Below are 27,472 nucleotides of genomic sequence, written 5' to 3' on the forward strand. Positions count from 1 at the left end.
TTGTTCCTAATATTATATACACATGTAAATAGCCATTTTTGTTTTTCCTATGTTAAGTATTAGTTATTACCAACATGTAGTAAGAAAGTTATTTCGCCTAGACTTTAGACTGTCTCACTATTGAGAAATATTATACTTTTAACGCTTTTAACTTAATTTTTCTGTACCTAACGTAATTTAACGAGTTTTGTATTGGTTTGTAGACCCCTACCTTGCCGCTGGAAGAGCGGGGTCTCCTGCTACAAGTATTGATATACTTAATAGGAGGTCCCAACCCTTTCTTACCTTGTAACACAATATCTGTGACCAATAAACGATTTTTCATTTCATTTCATTTCATAGGCCGAAGTTATTTTTCATCAACCCTCCCCACCCCTCCCCCCTCTGCGTCACCCCTCTACCCCCCCTTAAAGAGCCGAAAATGCGATTTTTCTTGATTTCTGACAAAACCGATGAAGATACAGAAAAAGCTTGTAGGAACGAAGTAATCCTTAATGAATTTACTACAAATCTCTCATAAACACTTTAGTGCTAGCACTTATAGTTTTCGCGCAATCCGTCACGTAAGTTGCTCCTTTCTGCAATTTTCTTTAATGAATGATAAGTTTTCTCCTTAAATGCTTACGAAATCGTCGGTTTGATAGTACTAAAATATTATAAACTCAGAATGAATTTCAGGGGAAAAAAATCACTACCATGGGCGGGACTTGAACTCACGGCCTCTAGATTGATAGATATGATAGATAAACTAGGGGTACCATTGATTCATATAGTAGAAAGCTGAAAGATTCGCTAGAAACTAGGGATGAGCTTTTGGTGGCTCAGTTGGTAGAGCCCTCGAGTTTCTATCCGGAAGCCATGAGTTCAAGTCCCATCCATGGTAGTGATTTATCCCCTTAATTTTATTATAGTCATGAGTTTACAATATTTTACTCGTATCTAACAAATTTCGTAAGCATTTTGGGAGAACACTTTAATATTCTTTAAAGAAAATTGCAGAAATGAGCAACTTTCGTGACGGATTGCGCGAAAACTATAAGTGCTAGCACTAAAGTGTTTATGAGAGATTTGTAGTAAATTCATTAAGGATTACTTCGTTCCTACACGCTTTTTCTGTATCTTCATCGGTTTTGTCAGAAATCGAGAAAAATCGCATTTTTGGCTCTTTAAGGGGGGGTAGAGGGGTGGCACAGAGGGGGGAGGGTTGATGAAAAATAACTTCGGCCTATAATCTACATATCCCAATTTAAAAAAATCTTCCATTAATTATGCCAAAATTTTCATACATCACTTTCCAGGAGCAACGTACTAAAGGGTAATACTAGTAATATATAAATAACTTATTTTGACATTGTTGATCCAAACTAATATTTTTGATAAAAATATATGTAATAGAGTATAAAATGGCGATTATTATATGAAAATATAGTAGGTGTCGCTAACTCGTATGTGGTAAAAAAAATATATTTAAAACATAAATTAAAAAAAAAATGTACTTAACAAAAAGCCAGGAAGTTATTTTTTTTTTAATTGATGTATCCCTAATATATCTATAAAATATCCAAAGATCAAGTCAATCGGATACGCGGTTTTAAAGAAAAAAATAAAAAACAAAATTTCTTTTTTTTTAATTTTTTTCGTAAACGGAAATAGTTTGAGGCATAATATCCAGTAGTAGTACATGTAGTAGCAATACGAATAATCCTGCATATCAATATTTCATATTTAGCCAGGGGCAATTTTACCATGGCAGTCCGGCCAGGCCCTTTCTCTTCGGTGAATTGTTACTTCCACCCGTCCACCTAAATTTATTCAGTACCACGCCCAGTGTTTGTCCGGTAACCAATTTAACTGAGCTAAATGTAGGTCAGCAAATACTTAATTAGCCTCCGTTGCTAGTATTGGCTAAAAATAAAATGTATATCTACTTAATCTAATTCTCCTTAGAGATGTATAGGGAATGGCAGCGCCGCCTAGCATCCGCAACGTTTCCAGTGCTATGTCTGTGTTGTGTGGGTAAGGTGATTAATTCTCACTACAATCTTTGGAATAAGTTTAAAATGTTGGAATTAGTTGTATTCATGGGTTATGCAGATAGTATAATTAATTGATAGACGTGACAAAAGATAAGGAAATCAAAAGCAAATTTTTAGACTACATGCTTACTGGCGGGAGATGTCATTTCAGTACTTGAGACACAATGACCATGTCTTGCCTTTACGCATACAAATATTTAAGCCAAGCCAAGACGAAGCATGTTACCTAGAGCTTACAGTATATTACATACAATATTTTTAACACAGATTAAGTTCAAATATTGAGGGTATAATTACTCAGTTGCTATTGAAATTGGGTTGGGAAATACCACAATACCCGTTCATAGTAGGTATATACATTATACACGTGGTACGAGTATGTAGGGTTTGGAATAGTATTTATTGTGGGGTAAAAAAATTGTCTAGGTTAGGTTATACTTCAACTAAGAGATGTTATCTGTATATTTAGAATCATCCATTGTACATACTACATATATTACACGTACTAACTCTGCCTGCCCTATTTCGTACCAGGCCGTTGACCTGGTTCGCGCGCTACCCCTAGGCGGTACTATTTATAAAATACAATTCAGTCAGAATCTGGTGCTGGCATTTCATGCATGTTAAATAATACTATGATATTCGGTACCTACTACCCGAAAGCAATCAATGAATAAAGTTTACTTTTAGACCTAGCTTCAGAATATGGTCTAGATACGTACTTACACCGACATATAAAATAAACTTTCTATGATTATTTCTTTACCCTTAAACTTGAATGTTCCTCCGAGACAAGCAGCAATATCTAAAGCAGATGAAAACCATACATACTACTACATTGCATTTCATTCGTATTTTAATTACTATATGATCAAATTTGTCCAGAGCCAAAAGTACTGACATTTATATTTATACCCATGTACAAAAATAATTGTACGATCATTGATATGTTATTGTCTGTATATTATACGCCATGAAATAAGCTAAAAGTTTTCCAATACAACTGTGATGTAAGTTTAAGTGTAAAGAAATTATGATAGAAAGTTTATTTTATATGTCGGTGTACGATGCATTTTGTCCAGCACTGTAGTTCTTTTGAGTAAGTATTTTAAATTACTGAAGTGCCATTGGAAAGTTTCTACCATTGGTAATGCTTACTGTTTGTCATTAATTGGTGTAAACCGTTCTTGTAAATAAATAAATTAATTAATTAAGGCCGTTGATAACATAAGTCTCAACACTTTTTGTTATGATTATTTCATTAAGTATACTGTAAGTATTCCCAGGTGAATTCCTTCAAAACATTACTATTCAAATGTTACCTCGAAATCCTCGAATATAGCATTATATCACGACGAAATTGGCGGTCCAATTAGCTAGCCCACACCACACAGCCCACACTGCACTGTTGCATGTTCAATTATCCGTGAATTGCACTTACTAAGCAAAGCCGGGATTAACCCTGTTCCCTGAATTGGATATGACATCCCCAGCGCACGCTTATCTACACAACCTACATTCATGAAATCCCTCTTCGTTTGACCTACATAGCCGAAGCTGGCAAAATACCTTTCCAAGCTTACGTTAAATTCCTATCAATGTTCGTTGTACATACCTTCCTATCACTGGTAAACGGCTTAATGTATTTTCACTACACCAACTGGTGAAGGCTCTCTGGATTATTCGGAAACGGATATCAAAATTGCATTTTATCAACATGAGTAAGGTCAATTCACCTTTACTTGTCCAATCATGTAAACAAACACTGCTGGATTACATTAACTCACTTTTCTCTGGAATAACACATTAATCATCACTTAAAATGTTATCATACCTCTATACTTAAAGGAACTCATAAAGTATTGAAATCAATCAAAAAAAACACTGAAAAATATCATTACTAAAAAGATTTTCATCAATAATTGCAATGACGAACGGATGACATCAAAAACCCCTGACATTACGAAGTCTAGGTTGTCTACGAATCATGATGTTGGGATGACAACTTATCATTATGAACGATCGATATTAATATTTGAGTTTGTATAGCTTGGAAAATGTGCGTTGATATAGACTACAATAATTTATCAGATTTTTTTTAACCTACTACATTTCGTTTTTAACCCCCGACGCAAAAACGACGGGGTGTTATAAGTTTGACGTGTCTGTCTGTGTGTGTGTCTGTCTGTTTGTCTGTCTGTCTGTCTGTGTGTGTGTGTCTGTCTGTGGCATCGTAGCTCTCGAACGGATGAACCGATTTCGATTTAGTTTTTTTTGCCCGAAAGCTGAGTAAGTCGGGAGTGTTCTTAGCCATGTTTCATGAAAATTGGTCTACTATGTCGCGATCGGGGGTTTTTTCTAAATTTTAATATTTCCTACCCTTTCTTTACAATAAATATTTAACTATGAGTATATTTTGATATTTGTTGTTGTAAATGTTAATCCTAGGTACTATAAAATGAATACTGAACTAGCCTTTTTCACAGGATTGTTGCAAATGTGACGTAAAAGAATTTAATTTTGGTTTTATGTGACGTGTGTGTGTGTGTTTTATGTGATATTTTGTGTGACGTAAAATTGAAAATCCTCTGATGACGTGAGCAGCGAAATTATCGTTAATACATCATTTTATCGACACTTCCAATCACTGGTTATTGTCTTTGACCATATTTGACGTTTCGTTTGTTTACATTATTGGACAAGTAAGGATGAACTGACTTTTTTTTTAGAAAGTACAAATTTTAACTTGATGTCTAAAGCTGAAGTTAGATTTTATCTATGAATGATGATTTGATTAAAAATTCAATTAATGGATTTGATTTAAATAATTTGTTGTTTAGTGTTTTATTCAATGTTAAGTAGTGTGGTGAAATATTTTGTGTTTCACTCGGTGGCAAAGTTTTTTTAACCTTCGTGCCTTGAAACCCTCGCAATGCTCAAGATTCCACTTTTCAGTTAAGGGTCTCTCACACTAATAAATTCATTTATTATATATGAAAATGATAAAAAATTTTTTTTTCCGAAATTAGCTAAAAGTGATATACAGGGTGGTTCCTGATAATGAACCTAGCTACGTGTCGAATTTAACGGAAAACAAAAAAAACACGTATTAAGCGTGCCGTTGAGATTTGAGGAGTTCCGTTCTGATCTTCATCAGCTGTTCCACTGCACCAAATGTCACTGTTCTGGACGTAAGTGCATGCTGTTCTTATAAAAATACCAAAGTCACTATAAGTGTGCCGTTTAGATTTGAGGAGTTCCGTTCTGACCATCATCAGCAGTTCCACTGCACCAAATGTCACATAAAAATACAAAAATCACCATATGTAGGTATGCCTTTCAGATTTGAGGAGTTCCCTCGATTTCTCCAGGATCTCATCATCAGAACTGGGTTCTGATAAAAATGGGACCAATCTGTATGCATATACATTCAATCAAAAATAATTTTTCAAAATCGGTCCAGTAACGACGGAGATATCGTGAAACAAACATTAAAAAAAAATAAAAAACATACAGACGAATTGAGAACCACCTTGCTTGAGATTTGGAGCGGCGGTTAATAATCAGTAGTGATGTGCATTGTGCAAGTTGCGGAAACTTTCCAAAAAAATCTTAAATTTCTTGAAAAATTCACGAAACTTTCACGAAAAATAAAGAGAATTTAAATTTATGAAATAGAAAGTTTCCATCCATACAATTGTCCATACAAAGTATGTAAAGTTTCCGAAGTTTTCCTATGTGAAAATTTCAGAATTTTGGAAACTTTCCGTCGGCACATCAGTAATAATCAGCAGCAAACACCGATTCGTAATAAATTAATAATATGACATTTTCCGTTGCGGAATCACGGAACAATATCGGTCTCTGTACTTCAAAATATTATATTCCTGCAAAGACACGTACAAAACGTATCTCAAATGAAAGGTATTGTGTAATTTAATAGACATCATTATAAACATTTTTTTACAAGGATAAAAAAAATACAAAGACATCGCTACGCTCGGCTTTCCAAGGGATGAATTTTTTAAAAAAAATTGAATGATACGAAAATTAAGGATTCGATTTCGATTCGGTTTTTAGTTTATAATCATGCATTTATTTTTTTTTTAAAATCTTACACCGTTTTTTTTTTTCCCAATTTTTTTCAATATTTTTTTTTTAAGTTACATAAAGCAATACCTTTCAAATGAAACATGTTTTGTCAAAATCGGACGACGTAAAAAAAAGAGATTTTTTTTTTCGGTTTTCGTAACCGACCTCGCTGCGCTCGTCGTTCTAAGGGATGAAATTATAATATCCTCGGAATTTTTAATTCTATTTTGATGTGTACTGTTACTATGTATTTTTCTGTGTCAGAAAAACATATTATTTCTGACTTTCTGGCAAAGGAATTTCAAAGTGGCCATATAAAGCGATCTTTCCCAACTTTGGCAACTTGTATCTTAAAAAATGCTAATCCGATTTCAATGCGGTCTTCAGTTTTCAGCTACAAATTTATCTGTCTTCGATTTAAAAAAACTCGTATATCAACATTGTACATTTTGTCTGTCATTCTTTGAAGTTATTCAGTGCGAGACATAAATTTACTTTTTTAATTTTATTCTTACTTTTCTTTCAAAATTTTTTCTTTGTATTTTTTTTTAATTACACAAATTAATACCTTTCATTTGAGATACGTTTTGTCAAAATCGGACTACACAATAAAAAGATAGATTTTTTTTAATTTTCATAAAACACCTCGCTACGCTCGGCTTCCTAAGGGATGAAATTTCGATATCCTCGGAAAAAATCGTTTACTATGATGTCTACTATCACCATGCAAAGCGGCTTGCTTCCATTCAAAAGTGCAGCTTTTTTTTAGGGTTCCGTACCTCAAAGAGGAAAAACGGAACCCTTATAGGATCACTCGTGTGTCTGTCTGTCCCTCTGTTACAGCCGATTTCTCCGAAACTACTGGACCGATTTACTTGAAATTTGGTACACATATGTAAACCTGTGGCCCAAAGACGGACATGTAATTTAATTAAATGAAATTTAATCATAGGGGTCACTTTTGGGGGGTAAACTTGAAAATTAAAAATCAAAGTTATTAAAACTATATTGTGTTATATATCAAATGAAAGAGCATTTTATGAGCATTTGAAATATATTTTTTTTTAATTTTTAATTTTGGTACTTTAGAAGTAATTTAAGAAAATAGACAAAAAATGACCATTCCCCCCCCCCCCCCTTATCTCCGAAACTACTTAGCGTAAAATTTTCAAAAAAATACACGAGATAGCCCTCTACCTGTAGATTACAGGAAAACCTATTAGAAATCTACAGTCAAGCGTAAGTCGGACTTACGAGAAAAAAACTCAAATTAAGATTTTCACTCACTGACGCTGCAAGCAGTTACTAAACGTCTTAAAATTTTGTAAGCGTGATGGACAGGTAGAAAGAAATTAATTTCTGTCTTTTTTTTTTTTAAAATTGTTCAATTTTTTTTCATTTGCCAAAATGACTTAAGTTCCTACTAAAAAGGAGGCGCTTAAGACCGTTTGTAAGTGGACTGAGCAAAATTTTGTTCAAATCGGTCCAAAAAAAGGTCTCTGTTGACGAAAACATAGAATTTGTGCCAACGACAGCCCAAATCTGAAGTCCATTTTGCTCTATCTCTTATCGTTTCCGAGATATATACGTAAAGTCTTGAAAGTGCGAAAAGTTAACTTTGCCATCACAGTCGTTCAGGCGCTCATGAGTTCTTTGTATGGAAAAGTCGAAAACCGACTCGCACTTGACCAATGTTCATAGAACGTGTTGTGGTTTTTTACGCGGGTCCGCGACTGACGACGTTCGAATGTTTTGTTCGGAAATGTTTGAGGGTGGTTTCTTTGAAACGTCGCCGGCGGCGGGTGGTTCGACGGGCGAAGGTCACACGCCGCACGCGACGGTCTGTATTCGTTTTGTACAATAGCAACGGACGGCGGGTGGCGTCTTGATATGGAAAATGACTGACTTCACTAAAGATAATGATGAACTCATTGAGGTAATACTAGAGAGGACACTGCGAGCAAAACGTTTGCGCTACAAACATAAGTCCATTGGACTTATGTTTATGCCTGCACACAAATAAAATGTAAAAATGCCTTCCTGCGCAACAAGATGCTGTTTAAGCCATACGAGAAAATCGAATAAAACTGACGTGTCACATTTAATCGGTTAGTATACACGCTATGTTAATCGATCTTTATTTAAGTAATTATTTCAATGAAGGGACGCGCTTCACGCGCTCCTCAAACGCGAAGCTATCGCTGCCATTTTGTTGAACGAAATCATAGATTAATCGCATCATAATCGCACAGACTTGACATGTAGGTAATGAAGTATAGTAATTGTGATTATATTCTGTTTGTAATATATAAAAGAGAAATGTTAAATTTATTTCACGTTATACTTATGAATACTACACAGTTCTAACACGAGTTGTAATCGATATTTTCATACAATAATAACCTATGATTTTCTTCAAGGGCAATTAAAGTAGGTATATGAAAAAAATCAATAATGTATTTTTGTTTCACTTAGTAGAACTTAAACATAGCACAATGTATGATAGTGCTAAAATTAAACTACTTACCCCCTTATTCATAAACGTTCACTAAAGTTATCAAGCCGATAAAGTTCCTTTGTCCCTTTCTAATTTCTATCACACCAATACGCCGAAAAGGGACAAACGAACTTTATCGGCTTGATAACTTTAGTGTGCGTTTATGAATAAGGGAGTTAGTATTTTACAAAAAAGTATAAAAAAAGGTCTACACTAAGAGTGTCGCGTCTAGGTGGTCATTGGTCAAGTCTTACTCTATGACACGGTACCTCCCCACGCATGCGCCGCGCGCTGCCGGCCGGAGCACAGACTTTGTTTGGGGTGTAATTTCTAGTATGTTAGTACATAGTAATTCAATGGATGAATTGTACTTCTGTGAACTGTTTTCGATATACTTAATCGAATATATGATGTAAATTTTTCTTTACTACAATGCAAGTGTTTGAGTACCAAGTTAAAAATTTCACTTTCTTTTTGCCGGTTTCATACAAAAATATCGTTTGACTGTCTCTTTTTTTGGGTAATATCAATATTTATATGGAAACGGATTAAGTCGCGTATAATCTTCTTCCTCTAAGAATTACAATGTAAGTATTTTTGCATTCATTTTGATCAGAGCACAACACAACAGTTCAAAAATCAGACTACCAGAGCTTCTGAGTTCCGTCGCCGACGACGGGTGACCAAGGGTCAGAAAACCCACGCACCCGCGACCGACAGCGTGTGGCACAGCGGCACATGCGGCTCACATCCAAACGCCGCCGGGCGCGTGTGACGGGCCAGAGAAACCAGGGCCTTAGGGCTAGGTGATTATCGCCGCGCCGCAGAGGACGCGCTGAGGGGGGGGGGCGGTGCCTACAGCAGTTGTAGTTGTATGCATACCTAGCTCACGCACACAGACGCGTCCGCTGGCGCCGCCAGGGGCGGCTCACTCCGCTATCCTATCGCCGCGCTACAAGTATATCCTGGCGGCCGCGAGCTGTGGCCGCGAGTTCGCGGCCTACTCAGGGGTGGCGCACATTCTCACGGAATGCACGTTCGCACTTTCTATTGTTACTTTACGTCGCGAGGTTTTTTAAGCGATGTCCGCGGGTGGAATGGCTAATAATACTTAATTAAATACACATATTGAATAAAATAAATACCAAAAGATATTCTTATACAGATCTACTACTGATTAAGTCCCACGGAAAAGTTCAATAAGGCTTGTGATGTTGGAACCTTGAACAAAAATATATAAATACAGCGTATATACCTAGAAAGTACTCAAGACTTGAATATTCATATTCATATTCATTTAATCCATTGTTATCATGTTCATCAGTATAATAAATGTCTTACATAGATCTTAGTAGGTACATGATACCCTGCTAGGGCATACAATATAGGATATGTTACTTATTCACTAACTTAATTAATATATATGATACATTTTAAAATGAGGTACATCAGAATTACCATGCATCGTTATATATCTAAACTAAATTTAAACATAAATACATATAACATTTAATGTGAGTATTAATTCGTTTGGATCCATTGGTAACCCTATCACCGGACGCCGCGCACGTGCGGCTCGTTTCTTTGTAAGAATGTTGTAGGTATTTAAAAAGGCGACATTTCGGAAACATCAAAGCAGTGGGCCTTCTTTACTTGTGCTATTATATATTCTGTGGCGCTGGCGCCGCGCCGGTGTCCATGTGCGCTCTCTGCAGTGTGCGCTGCCGCTGCCACGAAACGTTTACCTACTCCGTGTAATGTAATACTGATAAAAGAAAGTATTGACATGAATTGACACGTTTCGGAAATGACTGTAGGTATTTTAAATATTTTAGCACAATATGTTTTTTGCCTCTTATTGCCTATTATACAATATATACATACCTACTAAGGCAACTCTATCACAGCGCAGAATATGCAGAAGCCACATGGTGGTCTGCGACAGAAACTCAATAGACATTTTTAGAGTTTTTAAAATAAGTACCTAAGTAGGTACGTGAAGTAACATGGTAAATTAAAAAAATATCATTAGATACTTATTGCGAAGGTGTAAACAATTTCCTTCGTTTTGCCACATATCAATAATTACCTATCTATATTAAATTCATTAATCCGTATACATTACATTTTTACAGTGCGGTAATACTCACCCCGTTATTCATAAACGTACACTAAGTTATCAAGCCGATAAAGTTCGGTTGTCCCTTTCCGACGTATTGGTGTGATAGAAAGGGACAAACGAACTTTATCGGCTGGATAACATTAGTGTACGTTTATGAATAAAGGTGTTAAAATTTATAGCTACGAAATTTTACATAAAACACCTACTTTAAAATAAAATAAAAAATGTTGAATTTGGTTAACGTTATAAAAGACCTCACGCAAGCTGTGCTAATTAGTTCGCGAATTCGTCGAGAGGTGGCGCTAAACACAATTATGCTCATTAGAGAACCTATACTTCTAGCCTAGCCCAGTCTTTAGACTTATGTGAGTAACGTAAAAGTACCTAATAGTTTTGTAGGTACGGAACCCTCGGTGGGCGAGTCCGACTCGCACTTGGCCGGTTTTCATAACTAGTATGACTACTAAGTAGGTACGTAATTACGTTTGTTCGGAGGGCCGTCTACTGAAAAACGTCGTACGATACACGTGCGAAAAGGAAATTCGTAACTCGTGTCGATTTAACACACTCCCATCGGTCGTGTTTTAATTTATCGCCACTCGTTTCGAACTTCCTTTTTACGCACTTCTATCGTAATGTACTGTTATAATATGGTCATTAAAGGAAATAAAAAAATAAAAATAGTACCTATGTAATGTGAAAGAGGTACTAAAAGTAGTCAGTATAATTTTCTGGAATATGGTCTTATCGGTAAATTAAGGAGGATGCAAATGGCAGGTTGTTTTGCTGAGTACACGGTACGTGTGGCGAGTGTGGGCGGCACCCTCTGCCATCGCGCGCCGCTGGTGCTCGCTACTGGGCCCATAGCCAAAAGTACAATCGTTGACGCTGAGGTGGCTATGTCGCACCAATACGGAAGAGCGACAGACAGAGATAACTATAATAAGTAATATAAGGAGCGTCAACGATTGCACTCTTGTCTACATGCCCTGGAAAGGCTTTGTTGTATATTATTCATGGCGTATTTACGTGGCCTGTTTGTTCGACGCTACGGACACCGCTAAGCTTAAGCTTCCCTTGACACAGACAATAGAATATTCTATGTAATTATGTCAACATCGCATTCCGCAAGTTTTGTACCGTACAACTTTGTTGGCAATGTTATAAGCAAACGCGAATATGTATTAAATTGTTGATTTTTTTTGGGCGTATAATTTTCAACGATGTAGATTTCATCTATAATTTGGTTAAGATATTTTTGAGGAAAAAACTTGTCATACCTCTATAAAAACTAAACTTAAATGGATCAGCAGTTTCAGCGCATTGCCAGTCCGAAAGTCGGTTTCGCCCACAGACCTATCATTTCGCTTACGCTGTCATCCTACTTCTATGGTTTTGTCTTAAGTGGTTGTCTTTACATCTATAATAAAATAACCTAACCACAAAATTAAAATTTTGAAAAAACCCCCGACCGCGACCTAGTGGACCGATTTTCATGAAACATGGCTAAGAACACTTCCGACTAACTCAGCTTTCAGACAAAAAAACTAAATCAAAATCGGTTCATCTGTTCGAGAGCTACGATGCCACAGACAGACACACACACAGACAGACAGACAGACAAACATACAAACAGACAGACAGACAGACAGACAGACATACACACAGACAGACACGTCAAACTTATAACATATTTATACGAAGGGTCGTTTTTGCGTCGGGGGTTAAAAATAGCATCAAACTGAAGATTCTAGCTTCTTGTTTGAGCCGTTTGGGTGGAATCGCTTGGGCCGTGGGGTTCAGGTGCTCAGTTGCTCACGGTATTTTTAAGGAGCTAGCAAAGCGCCTCGTTGATGCTACAGGAGGCAAGAAGGCTAGCACTTACCTAGCGCAACGTATAGCTGTATAGGCAATAGGCATTAGGCATTGCCGTCCTACGTGGCAATGCCGCCAGCAGGGCATGCAGAACCGGAGGCGGTTGCAAAAATTTTATCTCCCGGTTTTAAGTGGGACTGGAACCGGGAGTCCCGGTACTTTCCTGGTTCTTAGTATTTTTAGGGTTCCATACCAAAAAGATTCAAAAACAACCCTTATTGCGCGACTGGCTGTGTCTTTTGACATAATTCTCTCACATTGGATTGGAAATAATTAACAGATTTTTGCCCTATTGGTTTGTTTACGTTATATATACAACTAGCTTTTGCCCGCGGCTTCGCTCGCGTTATGCTATGTCACTCTCCAATCTCCATCCCTTCAACTATCTCCACTTATAAAATCACGTCAATTCGTCACTCTGTTTTGCCGTGACAAACGGACAAACAAACAGACACACACACCATGGTTTGCAAGCAATGTTGCAAATTGCATTATTTGCAATCAATATCATGTTGATCTTGTGAGATTCAACTTTACTAATGATTTACAAATATTAAAATTTCACACAAATACAGTAAGTGCAGACACAGAATATATAATAGTACAAGTACAGAAGGCCCACTGCTTTGATGTTCACAAAATGCCGCCTTTTTAAATGCCTACAAAATTCTAACAAAGAAACGAGCCGCACGTGCGCAGCGTCGGACGATAGGGTTGCCTATGGATTAAAAGGAATTAATACTCAGATAAAATGTTATACTATTATAGTCAAGTTTTGGGTACTCTCTAAGTACCTATATTATACAGTATGTTTTTTTTATGTCCCAACATCGCAAGCCTTATTGAACTTTTCCGTGAGACAATCAATAAGTAGTAGATCTGTGTAAGATTGTCCTATTTTATTCATGATGGCTATTTAACTAAGCATTATTAGCCATTCCACATGCGGACATCCCATATGAACCTTAAAAAAATATTTGCGACGTAAAGTAACAATGGAAAGTACGAACGTGCGTTCCGTGAGAACACGCGCCACCCCTGATTAGGCCGCGAACTCGCGGCCGCCAGCATGTACTTGTAGCGCGGCGATAGAATCGCGGAGTGAGCCGCCCCTGGTGCAGATGCAATTGAAAAAAACCGGCCAAGAGCGTGACGGGCCACGCTCAGTGTAGGGTTCCGTATTTTTCCGTATTTTTCTCAAAAATTACTGAATCTATCAAGTTCAAAACAAATTTCCTAGAAAGTCTTTATAAAGTTCTACTTTTGTGATTTTTTCATATTTTTTAAACTTATGGTTCAAAAGTTAGAGGGGGGGGGCGCACTTTTTTTCCTTTAGGAGCGATTATTTCCGAAAATATTAATATTATCAAAAAACGATCTTAGTAAACCCTTATTCATTTTTAAATACCTATCCGACAATATATCACAAGTTGGGGTTGGAATGAAAAAAAATATCAGCCCCCACTTTACATGTAGGGGGGGTACCCTAATAAAACATTTTTTTCCATTTTTTATTTTTGCACTTTGTTGGCGTGATTGATATACATATTGGTACCAAATTTCAGCTTTCTAAAGTAAAATTCATAATCCTACGGACTAAATTGACAAATGTCTGACAGGTAAAATGATACTAGGAACAGCAAAATTAAAATAGTGAAGGGTATATGTCGATAACAATATATCGACAAGTTATAAAGTACATACAACAGACAAGTTTAAATCAAGAATAAGTAAGTATATGAGTTTCAAATAAGAGGTACACATTTTGGTTTGTTCTATGTATCTTCGAGGTAGTGGATGGATACCATGCATTTTTACCCACTAGTTTTAAAACATAAAAAGGTTTCCGCGCCTGTATTAGGTAAAAATAAAATACCATGTCCGACGATAATAAATTATCTGTCACGCTATGGCAAGTATATCATAAATATCTATATAATTTTCGAATAATATTATTGCTGCTTCGAAATAAAAAAAATATCTCTAATTAGCGGTCTACAGACCTTTTGATCTGTCGAAATCACAGAAAAAGTTGGTATATTAATTAGCCGATCAAATTGTCAATTTCATTGTCCCGTCTGGGTGCACCTTAAATCTACGATGTAATAATAATTTTAATATCGATAAGAACGACACTGGCCAAACTGTGGCAACATTCGTTCACACTTACTTGTCAATTTGGTCCGTAGGATTATGGATTTTACTTTAGTGCTAACGGTTACTGAGATTATCCGCGGACGGACGGACAGACGGACGGACGGACGGACGGACGGACGGACAGACAGACATGGCGAAACTATAAGGGTTCCTAGTTGACTACGGAACCCTAAACGGATATTTTGAAAAGAACCGGGAGCATCGGTTCCTACTTTTTCATCCCGGTTCTTTCGCCACCAATCGAGAACCGGGAAATACAGGAAATGCCCTAGCCGCCAGCCTTTTTGGCACCTTGCATCAAGGAGCGGATTTAGAGCCGATTTTTCCTTATAGTTATTACTTATTATTAAATTGACTTAGGTTATTATAGTTTTTAAGTTAGTTTTATTATAACATGGTATTTTTATCCAAATAAATGATAACAATATTAACTGATTCAGATTTAGATTCATCGTACATCATCTCTATGTACATCTTAGGGCCAGTTGCATCAACCACATTTGACAGACAAATCATCGTCACATCACGCAGCAGACGTCTAATGGAACTTCCCATACAATAAAATTTAACGAACGCTTTAACGGTGACAGACGGTTTGATGCAACCGGCCCTTAATATCATTATTTATCAGTGTATAGTAACCTACAAGTAATTTATAGATATGTCCCTATAATAAAAAAAAATACAAATACAATATAAATTAAACTCGCGCAGCAAGCATAGCATAAGGGGCATAAGGGCCCATTTACACGTTGAGAGACCTCACATGCGAATTTCATTGCATAGCGATGTTTTTGGTTTATGAATTTATTAAATTAATTATTTTATAGTTTTATTGTTAACTTTTTTTGTTAATATAATTATTTTATTAAATATTTGTGCAATATTGTTTTTTTTTTGTATGTGTAATGATTAAAAGTCAAAAATTGTATCGATTGTATGTAAACAACTTATCAACTAAAATTGCATGCGAGTTCGCCCGCCGTCTAATTTAATCCTGAAATGTTTAAATAACAAATATCTATCGTCTGTACCTTTAGGTATTTAAATAAATCAAAATCTACCCTCAAAAGGCTCCTTAAACCAGTTGAGGGTAAATAAAAAGATTACACAACCAAATAAGGGGTTTTAAACAAGTTGCACAGTGACAGATCCGCTGGGTTTTGTATTTGGTTGGTTAATCAACAAATATAATTTCGTTTTTTTAAATACAGTCAGCAGCAGAAGTAGCGTAGCGGGCAATGTGTTCAAAATGAACTTGACACGCTCTTATTGTCTTAAAAATAAGATCGTGTCAAGTTCATTTTGAACACCTTGCCGCTACGCTACTTCTGCTGCTGACTGTACCTAACAGTACAGAATATGATACATATACGTATACCTACAGTGGGTCGTCCGCTAGCAGTTACTAGCCACGGGTGCCAATGTATGTAAGCAGGTAAAGCCTGACCAGAAATATATGACTATTATGAAGAGGGCGCTGTTATTCTGATGTTTGGGGTGACAGTTCAGTTTAGTATGAAGAAAATAGTTGTAATGAAATTCCGCAACATGGCGCGTAGTCATATATTTCGGGTCAGGCTTTACTCGGTCCACGCTAACTTTGCAGCGGGTGTATTAGCACAGAACGCAGACAAGTTATGGACCCTATGATCTGCGCCAGCTAACTGATGCCCTAATTAAACAAAAACAATAAACAAACACATGAAACAATACAAAGAGCCTCTAACTGACTCCAGATGCGGAAAGATCTGCACATTATTTTTACGGAGATTTGTTGATGAATAACTGTGCATCTTCTCACTGGCCAAACAAAACTTAATAAACAATAAACCATAACAACCAGCAGCAGGACTTTAGTGCATTTCATTTTCGGCGACGGTCGCGCGATGGTCGCGCGACGGCGATGCGACGCATACGAAATCAAACCTTATCGATATGGAAGTAGACGATGCGATGAGACGCGACGGCGACGGTCTGTCGCCCACGCAAGACACGGCGTAACACATTACATTCAGTTCCAGCGCCTTCTAACTACAGTAACTACTAACGCGTACCCGCGGGCCGCGCTACGAACGTTTAGACGTGAAAACCTATGCGCAGCAAAAAGCTACGACGAACCGGCGTGTTGCCACAGAATATAATTATATTATGTACAAGCTTGTGTACAAGTAGTGGTGTTGCTCACAATAAATACGTCAAAATGAAACTGCTCTCTTTGTCGATTGAACAATTGAAACAAATTTAATACAATATGCTTAGAGGATATGAGGAATTCACTCAATCTTGACAAAATTTCAGGAAAAGAGCCGACAACGCACTCACAAGCTCTTTAGAGTTGTGGATCTCCGTCTGCTAGTTTACCTAAGTTGCGGAAACTATCTGAAAAATCTTAAATTTCTTGAAAAATACACGAAACTTTCACGAAAAATAAACGAAATTTAAATTTATGAAGTTTCCATCCATAGTCCATACAATTGTCCATACAAAGTATGGAAAGTTTCCTAAGTTTTCCTATGTTTACAGAATTTTGGAAACTTTCCGTCAGCACATCGTAATTCAACCTATTAAAGATCCTGAATGAAACTAGCAATAGTTATTTGTTTTACAAGGGGGCAAAGTTGTTGTTTAACCGAACGTGCCAATATTGATACCCGAGCAAGCGAAAGATTTCAATATTGAACCGCGAGCGTAGCGAGTGTTTTAAAAAAGTGGAATCTTGAGGTTTCAAGGCACGTAGGTTAAACAAACTTTGCCACCGAGTGAAACACAAAATTTTTCACCACACCAACACGAACAAAATACGGACTATAAAACATCAAACTAAATGAAATCCAGCAGGCTATTCAATATTTATGATTCAAAATAATTGTTTGTAGGTAAATTCTATCAGCCAGCTCAAGGCATCAAGTTAAAATATGTATGAAATTACTTTGCACTCTTGTGGATAAAATGAAATTTTGCTATCCGTTTTCGAATAGCAAAATTGATTTTTACCAGTTGGTGCGTGAATATTTTTTTCATCACACCAACTGATAAAGGCTTTCTTTGCTATTCGAAAACAGATAGCAAAATTGCATTTTATCCACAAGGGGGCAAAGTAATTTCATTTGTATATACCCACTTGGCCGGAAATCCTCATTTTCCCGGCCTCTGATGTAATGTACTATTGCACCCGAGTGTAACACAAAACTTTTCCCCTCACTGTAGCGAGGAAACTACAACGCAAAAAATGCGTTTATCACTGCTTCCAGTAGTTCCACAGGTGGTAAATCATCTTTATTACTAGATTCACCTACTTTTATCAATTTTAAAGCAGTTAATTTGACTTTATTCAAGGTCAAATTACTTTACCCACTAGTGGATAAAATGCGTTTTTACCCGCTGGTATTAAAGGACAAAACACGTGTTTCCGAGCTAGTGAGGGGAAAATAACTATTGTCACGGGTGTATATTTTTGGCCAAAGGAGAATACGTGTGTAGGTAACTAACAATGAAATTACTTTCATGCGAAGCTATGCCAAGTCTTGAAACACTGAGGATCGATCAGCACCTTTTATTGATTAAGACTGCGGAATGTGCTCTTGAACAAAAAGAACAGTAAGAAATATAGAACTGCGGCGCGGTGGCACTTAGGTATGCACTGTGTTATTGTTGGGGAGGCGGCGCGGCGCAGGCATTCAGGAGTCAAGGTTAGCTCTTGGGAGCTTCGCTTGCGGCCGGGCGCTCCAAGGTCAACACGCCCCGCACCCTTCGGCGAATCGATACTAACAAAATACTTATGTTTAACCAGCTAACATTCAAAATCATACTAAACGTTTGGCAAACCAGTGGTTACTAATATTACATCAATTGACCACCGCGATTGCAAAAAAAAAACAGTATAAATATGAGCAACATTAAGCTGCTGACACAAATAATTTACTGAAAGAAAAACTTAAATGGAACTTTGTTTACAAAAAGTTGTTGAAAACTTTTATAAGTAGGTGAAGAGTTACGAGCACTTACTTCAAATCATGTCGGAAGTGGCGGCGGGCGGAGTAGCCGGCGACGGGTCGCCGTGCGGAGTGGCGTCGCGCGTGTGGTGCGCCGTGTCCGCGGCGGCGCGCCGTGTGTGCCGCCTCCTCGACGTGACTGCTGTCACTGTGGCGACCGCGCGCTGCGGAGACACGGCGCGCGCACGCCCCCTCGCGGAACCGACCCCTCGCATACTCTCCCTACCATCGATTCATCGTTTAGGCACTTTTATTACAGAAAGTGAAGCCTTGCCAACAAATTGGGTCAACCGCGATTCTCACGCCCGCAAAGGTGCCTTGAAAGCGTCCATTACGATCCGGTAGCAATACAGATTACCCTTACCATGATACGCGTGGCAACTCTCGTTTTAAATAAAGATTCATCACCATTTCTAGTCCACTCTAGATATAATAAAAAAAATACTAAAAGCAAGGACCATATAATACCTACCAGGACAGACAAAGCCCATACAAAAAAGCGTACAGCTAAAATGTATGGGGCTTTTAGGCTTAAAACTAGATGGCGCTGTTTAGCAGCCTGGAAGTGGCCAAAATCATATTTTCCCCAAATATTTTTGCGTGTTATTATTTTTTATAACAAATGACATGTTTCTTTATTTTAATATCTCATGATATCACAAAAAAAATAATTTGTAGGCATCATCATTTTAGATATGATAGTATTTAATAGATGGCGCTAAAAAATGGAGATTGTAAATCCTATATAAATAATCCTTGCTAAAAGTTCACCGCACATTCACCGCTGAACTATGTTCGTAGCGCTACATCGTTATTTGAGTAATTCCCGAGAAGTTTGTACATTTCGATCACGTCTCCGATTTTGATAAAAATTGGTAGGCTGATAGAGTCCATGATGCTGAGCAAGATCCACTTAACTAGGTTTCCCAAAATGTCCCAGGTAGTTTGTATGAAACCTTCCTTTTTTGTAACCAAATTTCTATACGTTTTCGGTAACAAAAAAGGAAAGTTTCATACCAACTACCTGGGACATTTTGGGAATCCTAGTTGATCTTGCTCAGCATCATACAAAATACAAATACAAAACGATTTACAATTACAAAATGATTTATTTCTAACAACACGACTCTATCAGCCTACCATTTTTTATCAAAATCGGAGACGTGATCCAAATGTACAAACTTTTCGAGAATTGCTGATTTAAAACATGAGCTTTGTCGCCCGATGTCGTAATTAGCGCTCAATGGATAAGAATCGATCTACGGAGTTCTTTAATTAGGAAAAAATAGCAAAATATAATATACCTACACATCTGCCCAAAGGTAATAGAATTTCATTAGATATAGTTTATGGTGAAGGTCTATGGCTCCGCGTTGCCATGATGTCGATTTGTTGTGAGGTTATTCTCCTCCTAGATTTTATTTTATATATAGTGCCAATTTAAGAATGACATTTACTATTTATGGGAAAATAGCTCCAAAAAACTGAAAAAAAATTACAGAAAAAACATTTTTTTGGCGAAAATTGCTTGACGTCAAATAACATTGTCTTTATTTTGCCCTTTGAAGTACGTAGTTAAAATCTTTCGGTTTCCTCATGTTACACCGTGTATTTGTGTTCATTTATACTCAATGTAATAGTTATTTGTATACATACCTATACATTAATTTCAAGAGGAAATAAAAACCGAAATAAAGTTCCAAATAATAAAACAATAATTTGTCGTTTCACCGGTAAGCGTTACGGCCAGAATGTTTTGATATTAATGTTTGTTACAGGAGCGAAAATGCTAAAATGGAAAGGAGCCCCCCTCCCCCCCTTTCAATTTGGGAATTCTAGTTTAATATATTAGTGTCATTGACTAGATTTATCGAGAAAAAATTGTCCAATAAGAACAACTTAGTTAAAAGATATTGCGAAAAAATCTTTAAAATCCGCTCTCGACTGTTTCCTCCTTCAACACTTAATCAATCGTAACGAAATTTGAGAATCTGAATAACAATGAAATCAATGAAATGACCTGTGTCGGACCATTTAGTTTTTTTGGCTAATTGTCACCAATTTTGAATACCACACCTTTTTGTGCCATAATCAATAACGCCGCTTTTGAAAATTTTTGACGGGCGTCTTTAAAAATAAGAATATCAAAAAAATCAACACGATCGACACAGATAAAAAAAAGTGTTGAAAAAATCATTGCTCTATCTTCAAAAACCAGGGAGGAAATAGTCGAGAGCGTTTGTATGGAGAATTGACACCTCCTGTATCGTCTTTAGATATAAGATAATATCATATCTCAATACTGTGTATTTACATAATTAGTATGCATAGAATAATTTCTCACAGAAACTAGAGATTGACAAAGTATCGATAAACAAAGTAAAAAACGCTCACCGAGGGTTCCGTACAAACTTTCAATAGTTGAATCATCAAATTGTTATTCATAGAACTCTACAGATTTGACTAAGGCTCCCCACAGACAGTCTTAAAAATTCATAATCTTAAAAAAAACTTGTATGCAATCTGACAGTTCAGATCTGTCAGTGTCTTGTCAGTGTCAGTTTGAACTGTCAGATTGCATACAAGTTTTTTTTAAGATTATGAATTTTTAAGACTGTCTGTGGGGAGCCTAAATCCCTCAAGACTCAATTTCCCACATAACAAGTAATATTTTAATATACAATTTTATTGTTAGACAACGTCCAAATAAAATCAAGACTATTCGACTTCAATAGTTTACGACTTACGACATGTCGCAAGGACGCTCCTGAACCGACTTCATTATATCAGGAAATACGCGATGTAGGAAATGAGCGTTCAACGTACAGCGACATCTACCGGCAAATTGAGTAAACTAATGCTCGCGAGCCAGTATGGAAGATGATTTTTTAGGAATAATTGTTTATTGCGTGAACCGATTTTAACCATTTTGCCTCTATTTGAAAGCAGGTAATTTCATTGTTATTTTGTTAAAAATACAGGTACAATAAACACCCGCAAGGGTGTTGAAATTGAAAAAATGTAAACCTGAAAGGTTTTTTATAAATTAAAAAAAGTTTTCAAGATACGTACATGTACGATTTTATTTTTCCTGTAATATTCATTATAATAGCCATGTTTGGTGAAAAATTCATAAATTTATGTTGGTAAACTTCGGAGATAAGGGGGGGGGGGGTGTATTTTTTTACATTTTCCTTCATAAAACATTTTTTTTCCACAACCAAAAAATTATAAAAAATAGTTTTGATATGTGCTCTTTAACAATACCCCATGTTAAATGAAAAATCCGAAAATTTGGATTCAGGTTTTAAAATCCGGATTTAGAAACAGACCAGTCAGCGTATTATCCGGATTCTCGAACTGCGGATAATCCGGATTGCAATCCCTAGTATCATTGTCAATATCTCTGTCTCTCTCTAAAACACGTGCCACCTGTTAATAAGCAAACATATGTTGAGCGGGAACTTAAATGCGTAGGGCGTATGACTTAATTAAAAAACACTGATTTGCGCAATTTAATGGCTTTTGGTAGCCTTTGTGTCCCCAGTCACTAGTATGTCATTTCTGCGTCGCCAGTCACCAGTATGTAACATCTGTGTCACCCACAGACCTATAAATCTATGGAGGAAATAAGCAACCTAAACTTCTTTGGCAACTAAAATGGCGGAGTTCCGGTAGGGTTGTATCACTCAGCTGTCTTTAATTATCGATATCGATAAAAATGTTATTAGAAGGCTGAAAGCTGTACTGTCTGACAAGAAGAATAGGATTTATATAAGTGACAACATTGCGGTGTTGGTCCAAAGATAAATTCAATAAACAAAGCAGTAACTATGATTAGATACTTTGTTTTACTGTAATATTAACATTTAATTTACTATTTAACACCCTCGGCGCCGGTGACACCCAATAGACGCCACTGACACATACTTTGTGTATTTGTTTAGAGTATGTGTATATAAAGAGAAGAGTCATGGAATATAGGGAGCCCAAACATTCTACGACACTTCTCATTTCGCACGGACCATTACATATTCCGTTACTGGATTATTTTATAGGCCTAGCCTAGTTAAGATTAAAAATTGTAAGCAGTCGGTAAATTTCACATGGTATAAAAAAGAAACAAAACGTTTTATATCATTTATTCATTGCGGAATAACATCAACTTATTGAAATATGTAGTTTCTATAGGAAACTTTCTCTGTTGCTTTTTTTTCCGTAATATCGGTACCTAATGTGTTTTGTGTCACTTTGTGTTTTGTGTCGTGTTTATTTTCTTGGTGACCCATTTTAGTGTCTTATTCTTCTGTATCATTACTAATGGCAGCTACCGGAACCAGTTTTGAAATTTGCGGCATGTTAAACAACGTAGATAAGTACAGCATTCTCACGCAATCTGGCCACGTCCAATGTTCTGTTGAAATGTGATTACTCGAAATGTTCACTACATATGTACACTTTACGTTCTCCAGACCGACACTGAAAAGTTGTAACAGAGAAATTAGTATTAAGTTGCTTTTTCTATGCGACACCGAAAATCGATATCAGCACATCATTGACTGGCAAATTGTACCATACTAATATAAACGATTACATCATAAAAATACAAAGAAAATATGAAATATGTATATATATTCTTGTTAAGGACATAAAAATAATTTTTATAACCATTTTTCATGAAAAACGATTACTAACCTCTAAAGAGTCAAATTTGATAGATTTTCGTGCATCACACTGTTTTATAGGCATATTGCGACTGCATCACTTGATGTCCACGCCACAAAACCAAATGCGAAAACTGATTTTAACAACGAAATACACTATTTAAACCTAAAAGTTGTTGTCCTCTTAGAGCCGATCTACCACAAACAAAGGGGCAACTAAAATGGCGACTGGCCGCCGGAAGCAACCTTGCGGTAATAATGTCAAACTGTACCGAAACTTAGAGCAATCAAATGTCATGTTGTCTCTTTCATCTTACGCGACCGGCATTGAAAAGAAAGAAGTAACATTTGTTTTCATATTGCTGTGTCGATTTCATATATATTTGTATAAGACAAAGTGTATATAGTATAATAGGGCCTTTCCTCTTTATTTATTTTCTCATTGGTGTCGCCTTTCTGTCACGTCTGTGTCGCCAGTCACCAGTATGTCACTTCTGCGTCGCCAGTCACCAGTATGTCACGTCTGTGTCGCCTTCGTGTCACCATTTCACCACCATGTCGCCATTTGAAACTATAAAAAGGCAGAGACGAGTGGCCGGAGCTCATTCTTCAAATATCCGTCAGACTAACAAGTGTCCCTGGCTTATTTGTATATTATTCTGGTAAGAGAAGTTCTTCTACTATTGTTTCTTTGTTTGTTTTTACTTGGAAATTATTCTAAGTGATTGTAAACTATGAATGTATGAAAACACTCTAACGATGTTTGTGGAACCAGGTCGGTGTCTGCGGGCAAGTTTGTTGTGCCGAGGGTCACTAACTACTACGGCGATAGATGTCTTCACAAACGCCCTCCCTACATACTCAACAGCCTGCCCACTGACATCAGACAGGAAGCCAACAAAATTAAATTTGGTAAAAAGCTGCGTAGTTACCTCATAAATTGCGTATAGAAATAGTTTATCATAAGTATTTAATGATATAGATTATTTTATAATATAAGAGAGTAGAGACTGCACGATGCCACAGTCAAACCGTGGAAACTGTTTTGTGGGACACTGTACTTGTATAAGCTGTATACTTTTATGTTAATAAATAAATAAATAAAAAATAAAAAATGGTGTCTCTGTTTGATTCTGAGTTCGGTTTTTAAAAAGTTTACCTTTACCACGAGGTTGAGACTGGCATAAGTACTACCTATGTACACAATGAGCTGCAAAAGTGCATGGCGAATTTAATTATACATTTATAATTTCTCCATACAATATTGTCACTGCACAAGAATCGGCAAATAAAAGGTGGTAAATTGGGTACAGAAATAAAATTCGATATAATTTCAACTGATCGCATTTTATTGAACACAAAAGCGTTAAGTGCTATATAATTTTACTTGAGGGTACTAGATAATATAACATAACATAGGTTTGAATCATACAATAATATGTCGTTGAACTAAATTCAAATACGGCTTTCTCTTCTACAATATGGTACAAATCTACCTACACATACACAATATTATTTTTTATACCACGTCGGTGGCAAACAGGTATACGCTCCGCCTGATGGAAAATATCATATTGCGCTTAAATCAAAACTAGGTGAATGGGGACATAACTGGTACATTTGACTACAAAATACTAAAAATAAATGATGTACTTCATCCCTTACATAAATGATTTTGGAAACTTAATAAAATCGCTTAATAGGTTGATTTTTAAGTAAAAATATATACATAGGTACTAACTGTAAGAATTACGTGCTTAAATTACTTATACGGGCAATATTCATTAGGAGCATTTTCACCTAAAAGCTGGGTTTTTACAAAAAAGTGCCGTACAGTTTTGTGACGCACTTTGAAACGCACTACATATCAGTCACGAAACTGACAACCAACATGTACTTGTATAAAGAATATTAGAATAGGGAGTTTGGTATTGGGTGTTGGGTGTTTGTTTCAGTTGTAAGATTTGTAAATATTTTGTATTACAAGGGAGGTAAGTTGTTCTTTAACAGCTTTTGCTAATATTGATACCCGAGCAATCAAATAATTTCAATACTGAATCACGAGTGTTGCATATGGTTCATGAAGTGGAATCTTGAACGTTGCGAGGGTCCCAAGGTAGGAAGGTTAAACAAAGTTGGTTTAAATTTTGTAATATAATGCATTAAGTATCTGTTTCTGACCATACTTACCGTGGTCGTGCCGTGACGTTAGTGCAATCCAGATTTTGGAATATATGAATTATATGAACGCATGGAAATATGGTAAAGTTAAACGTAACGGGTGCATTGCATCACACTATACACGGTGCATCACGAGACACCTGACAGATTTCATAGGATATTACGAATCAAATTTAAAGGCTAACTAAACTTTTCTTTAAATTTGCATTGTTCAGACTTTCAGACTTTATGCCAATATGGAGTATTAATGCAATGCGCTGCCACAGAGTGCCGCTCTATCACATTTAACTAATAAACTTATACGTACCTACTGTTAAAGTTTTTTTTTTGGAAGATTTCACTACGATTTCCATTTGATACACAAAGGCGATATGTTACCACAAATCCCGATCAACGTGATGTCTCTTTTTCACGTGTTACTTTTAAGTGCAGAAGGGGCCACAGGACGAAAATGGTAACCTATATTAGCCAGTCTCAATTATATGGGCCTCCTTTGGGTTACATATATCTTATTTAAACAACCCTAAATGTATATGTAGTCCAAATATTATTTTTGAGAGATGTCGAAAATGTGACCCATAATACTGTAAAAAGTGGTCTTACTAAAATAATTCATGTTATGTTACAGGTTTACTAAGAATATTAGATTTAAATCTACAAAGCTTTTAATTGGCAATTGGATCTTAACTCATAGATTGCACCGTGTATAAAAAATGAAGGCCTAACGATACTTGTTATTGGCGCTGCAACGATAAATTTATAATTTGTAAAATAATTACATTCTTATCATGTAAAAGTTTCATGCGGTATAACAGACATTTGATATAACAAGTTACAATACAACATTTTCTAACTGTTATAAATTGCAGGTTTAAGTAGTTTTGATATTTTTGTTTAGTATTATAAGGTACAGGGATCAATCTCAATCAGAGGGATATTTCAACTACCCGAAAACATATTATCTTCTGTATTTTGCACATATCTATCGAGATTGCTCGTGATAACTTGCAGGTTAGACAAATAGCTGCTCGAAGACTTAAGTATACTTATGACAAAGATCAGGAATCACCTAGTTCACCTACGATATTTTAGGTTGAGTAGTCTTGTCAGTAAGGGAGCCAAGTCGTGTTGGTGTAGAATACACAAAGATTGTTTAAACATGTGATTTCTAAATGAAAGAGGAGACGTGTGCCTGTACTTGTAGGGTATGTACCGAATATTAATTTATGGAATTTTATACATTATAATTAGAAATGATGCCACACGTGACTTATAAATTTAATATATGGCATGTATTTTAGATCTACCGTACTCCTAAATAAAAATTAATCCTCGTTGATAGGTAAGTAATGTAAGTATATAACATTGTTGATAATTATTACCTTAATGATATATTATTAGAAATTATACCATAATATATTGTTATATCGAATGAAGATAGGTAATTTATTGTTAAACCGATAATTACAAACCCGCTACTGGAAAGTATATTTTTTTAAATATAGAAACCATAGTTTGAATTGCAGCCAACATGCATTAAATAAATTTGAGAGCGAAAGGAAATATTCATGTCCTTTGTCTTGTGGGGAAATCGTAATAGGTATTACCTTAACACAAAACGATGCAAGAAAACGGATTACACAATCTTGCTAATTATTGCATTACAATTAATTACATAAAAGCTATATAATAAAACGTATACAAAAGTAAAAAACAAATCTATATCTAAACTTACAAATTTAGTATAGTATCCGTAGTGTAATCATACCTGAATCATACCATAACTACATGAGTCAACTTAATGAACAGCAATAGTACGGGTCCACCTCCTAACAAAAAAAAATTTTTTTACT

At 36.2% G+C, this 27,472-nt stretch overlaps 2 protein-coding genes across 3 annotated transcripts in view; both read right to left on the reverse strand.

Annotated features, from left to right (window-relative positions):
- Nucleotides 1–18,898, reverse strand: part of LOC125241206 (G-protein coupled receptor 52) — a 62,889-nt gene extending 43,991 nt beyond the window's left edge. For both annotated transcript variants that reach the window (XM_048149570.1, XM_048149568.1), the window contains exon 1: nucleotides 18,788–18,898. The gene's annotated coding sequence lies outside the window, so the exon portion shown is untranslated. The remainder of the gene's footprint in view (nucleotides 1–18,787) is intronic.
- Nucleotides 18,899–22,947: 4,049 nt separating this feature from the next.
- Nucleotides 22,948–27,472, reverse strand: part of LOC125240977 (ras-specific guanine nucleotide-releasing factor RalGPS2) — a 31,943-nt gene continuing 27,418 nt past the window's right edge. Inside the window, exon 13 of the mRNA XM_048149210.1 lies at nucleotides 22,948–23,253. The gene's annotated coding sequence lies outside the window, so the exon portion shown is untranslated. The remainder of the gene's footprint in view (nucleotides 23,254–27,472) is intronic.

Source organism: Leguminivora glycinivorella, chromosome Z (genome assembly GCF_023078275.1).
Source record: "Leguminivora glycinivorella isolate SPB_JAAS2020 chromosome Z, LegGlyc_1.1, whole genome shotgun sequence".
Lineage (NCBI taxonomy): Eukaryota > Metazoa > Arthropoda > Insecta > Lepidoptera > Tortricidae > Leguminivora > Leguminivora glycinivorella.